This window comes from Arachis hypogaea, unplaced genomic scaffold, assembly GCF_003086295.3.
Source record: "Arachis hypogaea cultivar Tifrunner unplaced genomic scaffold, arahy.Tifrunner.gnm2.J5K5 arahy.Tifrunner.gnm2.scaffold_62, whole genome shotgun sequence".
In the NCBI taxonomy this organism is placed as follows: Eukaryota; Viridiplantae; Streptophyta; class Magnoliopsida; order Fabales; family Fabaceae; genus Arachis; species Arachis hypogaea.
The window spans coordinates 19,438-27,132 of record NW_027255486.1 but is presented as its reverse complement, the minus strand read 5'-3'; the positions used below and the strand labels follow the sequence as shown (position 1 = coordinate 27,132).

The 7,695-nt window shown below is 34.3% G+C and overlaps 1 long non-coding RNA gene across 1 annotated transcript; it reads right to left on the bottom strand.

Annotated features, from left to right (window-relative positions):
• Positions 1–2,427: 2,427 nt before the first annotated feature.
• On the bottom strand, positions 2,428–6,225 carry LOC140183433 (uncharacterized). Its single transcript, XR_011879415.1, has 3 exons — positions 5,714–6,225; positions 3,478–3,579; positions 2,428–2,805 (listed from the first exon to the last, which is right to left on the bottom strand). It is a non-coding gene; the product is annotated as an uncharacterized lncRNA (long non-coding RNA).
• Positions 6,226–7,695: the final 1,470 nt, after the last annotated feature.

Below are 7,695 nucleotides of genomic sequence, written 5' to 3'. Positions count from 1 at the left end.
TCACACTATCTCTGTCCCTCTCTCCCCCCTGTCCATTCCCGATTCCATCACTGCTTCTGCACTCCAGGTTACACCCTGCCTCTGCCCTGTTTCTTTACTGCTTTCATTTTTTTAGGCATGATTAGATTAGATTAGTTAGTTGATTAATCCTGTATGATAGGCTAGATAGAAATAAATGCGGTTAGGTAGTTAGGATGTGGTTAGATGATTCTAGGCCTGATAATTGCTCTGTTTGTGTTTACCCGTTTGAATTACATATTCCTTGTTTGCTGAGTGATGGTTGATGAGTTGTTATGTTTCCATGTTGATACTGCTTTGCTGCTATTTCATTGCTGCCTGCTGAATTCTGCTTGTAAACTTAAGTTTGCTACTGCATATATGCAATTCTTACTTATCATGTTGTTGCAAATTCTTTTGGATTCATATACTTGCATTTTCCTGCAGTTTGCTATCCGGGAACGTCCGATTTACTGCCAGAATGCTTCCTAAATTTCTCGAAATTGTTGTGTTCTTCAACTTACACCATAGGCATTGAACTTGGCACTCTTGGTTTGAGATTTACTTACCTCACACCAAGTTCAATCCCTCGGTCACTTTGGCTAGCATCTCTGCGATTATGTTGTTTCCCATGATATGCATTGAACCTTCATGCACTTTCATCTCTCAAGTTACTCAATTATCTTTTGCTCATGTTAATGATTAAGCTTACCATTTGAGTTTAACTTGCAATTTTGTTGAAGATGGTGCATTCATTTGCAACAATTGGTAAATTCAACTTGTGTAACTCTTTTTCAGTCAAATTAGTTTCTAACTTGGTTTATGTTACACAAAGTGCATTTCAACCTTTGCAACACCAATTATTGCATTATCAATGACCGCGACATTAATTGATGACTTACCTTCAATTAATTGCTTCTTTTTCAATCTCATATTTCATCATCAATGACTGCTTCTCCCTCACGTTTGTGAGTATGCTTGTTATCCATACTTGTGATTCATTGTGATTAAGCAAATGACCATCATACCCCTAACTTTTGAACCAGTTTTCTAACTTTTAACATGCCTAACCTGCTAATTTCGCTTTTTAGCCTTCAACTAACTCTTTAACCATTCTTTTTGGGTATGATGCTCATTGAGCTTAGTAAACAAGCATTGTGCATATACTGCTTGTATTCCAAGTTTTCTTCATTTTAACTCACTTCATCTTAATATGCCATTCCTTGCTTTCCATTCCCCTATTTAGCCTATTTGTTTATATCATGTCATATTTGCTTGCAGGATGGCCGATAGAGGAAAAGAAAAGGCTACTACCTCAAGAAAGAGGAAGAAATCTCAAGCCTCTACCCTCTCTCCTTATGCCAACTATGCCAAGAACCCACTTAATGAAGTGGATAAACAGAACCAGCTGCTACCACCCACTGACACATATAAGTTTCCAAATCTTTACTGTGAGCTGCTCGTTTCCCCACCTATCGGAAGACAAAGCTGAACATTGAAAAGAAATTGGCCCTTTCCAATGACCTGAGGCGCTCCATTAATGCTCGTATTCAAGGACTGGGTTTAGGGTTTGTCGATAGGGATTTGGGAAGAATAAAAACCTCATAGGTCAAGGAGTTCTACTGCAACCTCTTTCGCACGAATCTTGAGTCAGTCCACCTACGGGGCGGACAGGTCTTAGTGACTGAGGCTGCTATTGAGGGTGTTTTGAATTGTCTACCCCGGACCGGTGACACATGTGTATACCAGCAGGCAGAGATAGCTATGAATGCTGTGACCTTTGATTATGAGGAGCTGAAATGCATTATTGCGACACGGACGCTCCTTGGGTGATGGACTCTAACAACCAAAGGCCCAAGGGGATGTTATTTGCTTATTTGTCTAGAGAGGCTAGGACTTGCACTACAACAAATAAGGGTTTTCGCAACGGTCAAAAACCGTTGCCGTAGATTGAAAAACCGTTCCTAAAACTTTAGGCAACGCTTTGGCAACGGTTTTTGACCTGTGGTATATGCGGCCATTGCCAATGGTCAAAGGCAACGGTTTTTTACCTAAGGCAACAGGAACCAAAAAACCATTGCCAAAATTACTGACATAGACAACGGTTTTGAAAGAAAATTTTAAACAACGGTTTTGAACCGTTACTCGATAAGCAACGGTTTTAAAACGTTCTCTTTCATAAACCAACGGTTTAAAACCATAACTGAATAGGCAACAGTTTTAAACTGTTGTAGTTTTATTATTCACAAAGCCAACGGTTTTAAAGCGTTACTGTTGGTGTCATTTTTTGAAAACGGTTTTAATATCATTACCATTTTATAGTCGTCTAAAACGTTACCATTTGTGTCGTTTTTTGGCAACAGTTTTAATTTCAATTTTTTTTAATTATTTAGTATCAATAAATAATCTAAACTATTTGAATAAATTCACTAAAGAAAAATAATTGCACATTTCCCATTAAATTTGACTTATAAACATTGTTGTCAGATCCACAATCAAATTATTTGCTAGTAAGAATAAAATGTGTACATGTCCTTATGTTTCTAAAAGAAACAAGACTAATATTCTGAATTGAACATATTCCCAAATAGCTTCTTTTTCTTTAATCCCCTTGCAGTTTGTGAAAATTAATGGACAAATATCTGAATTCCTTGCCACTGCCCAATTTGCTCAAGTTGTTTACAACTTCATCAGTAGGACCAATTGCCTCTCCTTCAATATCTAGAGTAATTTCTTCTCTATCTTCCAACTGTCCTACATGAATCTTCAAGCATTCTGTAGGTCCTCATGTTTTCTTCACTGTTGTCTCTATACAAAGAGACTAATTAAAATTACCATAATATATTCAAAGATACTAAAACTACTAGAAAAGATGTAGAATGAACTAGAAACTTCCCCAAAGAATGAACTAGAAACTTTCCCAAAAAGAAAGAAGAAAGAATGAACTAGGACTAAATAGAAAAGATGCAGAAGCTAAAAAATAGATAGCTTACAGTGAAAGTAAACTGAACTATTATTTAGAAAAATGATAGCAATTACACCTCAATTACATAGAGAGAGAGAGTTATTTATAGCCTAGTGCATCAAGTAAAAGTCACAGACTCTCACAACTGCTATACGAAAACTAACTATTTAACACTTGAGTCTTGATTTTCTTGTTCGGGTTTTGCTATTTAACTTGAGTCTTGATTTTATTGAAAGCCTAGCTCAAATTAATCAATTCAAGTAAATTAATCGTGCTTATTAATGAAAATAACAAAAAACCATGTCCTCACATACAACCATTTTCATCATCATGCTCATCGAACACTCTTTTTCAACCCCCGCCCTGCTGCCCCTCACCAATTAATAGATCCAATAAATTATTTATTAAAATATATCCCTATTATACAAAGAAGTCATCATATATAAATCTTTCACAGCAGTAAATTTAAAGAGAAATGATGTCATAAAATGTTTTTAAAGAGATCAAAAATTTACCTTTCACAGTATTATCTATGACCTTAGTCTCAGTTGGATTAATATAATCCTTGTCCTTCTCCTCTATATTATTTCCTTCATTCTCATCCAATTGCTCTTTACCTGTAGTGTAGCTCAATTGTAGAAGATTTAGATTTTGGATTCATTGTGATTCAATATGATTAAGAAAAAAGTTCAAATAGTAAAGACTATGATAGAGAATATAAAAAAAAAAAATAAATACGTTAAAACTTATAATATAAGTGCTAGAAGAAGCTATGAAAGTACTAGTTTTTGAGGAAGATGAAAAGTATATACCAAGTCAATTTATGACTATTAAAGCCAAGACTTATTACATACTCATCTTTTCATATATTCCTGAGTATGGTATCTATATCCTTCTCACAGTAAATGATCCAAAAGAAAAAAGATACCGTTTGATTTCTCTGCAACACTCATCAAGAACTATGAGTTAGTTATAGCATTTCCTAAGGTATCTCTTGCACACTGCTACCTCTGATATCAAGGTAACGCAAGCTTATCAAATCACATATTCTTTTAGGTAAACTTGTGAGTTTAGGGTAGTTTGTCAACAATAGTATCTGCAAATTATGCAGATCATAAATGGAATCTGGTAGTGTCTGCAATGGAGTGTTAGAGAGGTCAAGAAAACACAGATGAATCAGTTTTCCAATACTCTTATCCTATTCTGACCAAAATCATAATAGCACTATACCAAATCAATATTAAAATTAAAATAGCATTTCCAGAGAACCAATTTCCAAATCAAAATCAAACAGTATTATACTACATCAATATAAAATTAATATTAAAACCAAAACAAAACCAGAACAACATTTTCAGAGACCTAATTGCCAAATCAAACTTATAACATTATTATTACAAATGAATATTAAAATTAAAACAAAATCAGAGCAGCATTGACAGAGAACCAGTTACATACTAAATCAATATTAAAATTAAAATAAAATCACAACAACATTTCCAAATAATAATTTAGTGAACAAAAGCAACAGCAAAAGATTAGCAAATCCCACATTTCCATACTTTATTCCACTCCCTAATCGCAACACCATAATCAGTTAATCACGTTTCATCTCATAATCCAAACTCTAATCACTATTCAAAGGACTGAAACAAACACAAAAGCAGAAACTCACACACCACTTTCCTTTCTTCTTCTTAACTCCAACAAAAATGGCCAACAGCCAAACACGCCCTAACAAAACAAAAGAAAATCAGAGAAAAAGACCACTTACCACAGATGACAACCCACAATCAGCCAAGGCGGTGAAGCAGATGCAGCGAGGTAGAAGCAGGGAAGCAGAATTAAATATAATACTAAGTTCTCCCTCACCTTTATAATGATTTTCCAGTGAACAAAAAAGTTAGCAAATTAAATATAATACTAAGCCTAATCCTAATAATGTTTACTAATAGAGAGAGGGAACGAGGAAAAGAAAGATAACTATTAGGATAAAATTTGTGGAAAGAAGACTAAATAAAACATTTAAACAATTCGGCTACTTGATGTTTCTCAGAGCAGTACCGCACTTGTCAGCAATTGCAAAAAGCAGCTAAAAGAAAAAAAGATTCCCATCTTTTAATAAGATGTGCCTAATCAATAGAAGTACTAATACACTGATCTTAATGTGAAAACAGGTCATATATTATACAAAGCAAAAATAATAGTAGAAATAATTCACAGTATAGCAACAATAAAAATACAATGTAAGAGCAGCTTGTTCAGGGCATCAAATTAAGTCTGAGATTGAAATGTAGCAAAAGCATGGTGCCACAAAATCAAAAAGATGGATTGCATGTACTCATGAACTCTATAACTCATGCAATAACTCATTAACTCTAGAATGCTACTCCTCATAAGGAAATAGTCACCAGTTATAATCCATCTCCATGTTTACAGTATCTTTAGGGTGGTGAAGTGTGATAATCCATCTCTATGTTTACAGGGAGTGTCATAAAGCTTAATTTACATAAAAGTTGCATCACTCAATCACCTAGAATATTATCACTGAGAGAACCGTTCATTTAAACTCAGAGAACTAGTGACCAAAATAGACAGCATTATACCAAATTAAAATTCAAATCAAAACAGAAACCAAATCAATTAAACTCTAACAACAGTGACCATGGTTACAATAAAATGGAGAATTCAAACTCAATGGAATCGAAAACAGAAATGAATTCAATGGAATTCAAAACAGAGACAACTTACAATAAAAGTACGAAGCAGCAGCAACAGGAGTGGTAGCCCCCTTCTCCCCGGTCCGTGATTCTGGCGACCAGAGGCACGGCGGTACGGTGTTTTTTCCAGTGACAATCGACGGTGGCAGCGGCTCCTCTTTTGGTGGCGACAAGCATGAACGGCGGCTCCTCTCCACGTCCACGGCGACGGACCTTCGACGGCGACAGTGGAGATCATACGTGACGGATCTGGCAGCACAGATGGCGTCTTTTTTCTCCCCAACGAGCTTCCTTCCTCACGCATCTCTTCTCCCTTGCGACAGCAATGACATCACGGTAGCGGCGGTGTGACGGGTTCGACGGAGGCAGAGCGACGGTGACGCGACGGTGCGGCTTCGACGGCGTTCGGCTCCTCGGCGGCTTCAGATCTGACGGTGACATGACCTCTCTTCTCTTCCTTTGCTGTGTGTGCGTGGGTTGAAAGAGAAAAGAGGGGTGAAGGCCTGCGTGTTTTAGGTTGGGAAAAGGGGAAAATTAGGGTTTCTTTTGTTTAAGGTGGGAATTTAGGGTAAAATGAAATTGGAAATTTAGAGTTAAAGGAATTTGTTGTATCAATTTATTAATTGATTTTTAATTATGCATTCTCATTTAAAATTATAAGACGAAATAATTAATTTTTTACTCATAAAAAATAAAGTATTAAATTACATGAATATCAATTATTTAAATCAAATTATATAATGTAAAATATTCATAATAAGGAATAAAGTATTAATAAGGAACTTAATTAAATCATAAATTATTTATAATAAAAGTTATTTAACTTAAATTATATAATTTTTTTTATTTATTAATTACTGAAATTATGTGAAACATTCGATTATAATAAAAATTATAATAAAATTTTAATTAATTTAAACTTTAATTTTTATGAAAGTCTAATTAATTATTCTCAGTCAAATAATTTTCTTAAAATAAAATTCTCAACAATTATAATAAATTGTAAATAATTTATTATTTAATTTTCTGAAAACTTAGATTGTTACAGCTCTGAGCCTGATGGCCTAATTGGTGTACGTTAGAGTTACGTTGATGGTGGTGGGAGGAAGAGCGCGCTCTGAAATTTTATTTTAAGAGATCAATGTCCTTAATTATCTTAGAGAGAAATTTTTTCAATAAATATATAATATTTATTCTAAAATTAAAATATATTTATAACAATAGTTTTTGAGTATTTTATAAACTCAGTATTTATAGAAAAATAGTTTTAATTTATATGATTATTTAAAATTATTTTTATTGGTATTGTTTAATTTGTATAATTATTTAAATAATATTAGAAAATTGTTGTTTCATAAACAATTGTTGTAATGGTTATAAAATCGTTCTTTAAAATAGTCAAAGAGAACAGTTTTATTTCATTACTATAGCATAATAAAAAATTAAACTTCAATAGCAATACTGTAAAAATCGTTGTCTAAGACCATCTAATAGAACGGTTTTCAAGTGTAGCATTTTGGCAACGGTTTTTATGCGTTTTCTTTGTACAATTATTTAAACAACGATAAAAAACCGTTGCTTAAATACAAATCATGGTAACGGTTATAAAACCGTTCTTTAAAATAGTCAAAGAGAACGGTTTTAATTTGTTGCTATAAAATAATGAAAAATTGAATTCAACAGTAACACTATAAAAAACCGTTGTCTAAACCTATTTACAATATCGGTTTTAAGATGTTACAAAATTTGGCATTGCTAAAGGCCATATATGTTGTAGTGTTGGCAGCAGATATTCGCCCACTATGTTACATGTATATGCTTTTTCTGATTGGCTGTGTCATGGAGGGGAAGGAGGTATACTTCCCCCGGTTGATCAGGCAAGGCATGTGGCGAGCACAGATCCGTGGCCTTCTACCATTTCTCACATTGGTCACTAGCATGATTGAGCTAACCGGTGCCCCATGGAGGGACGATGATGTGACACCACCCCACCCAGACAACGACGACAAGGAG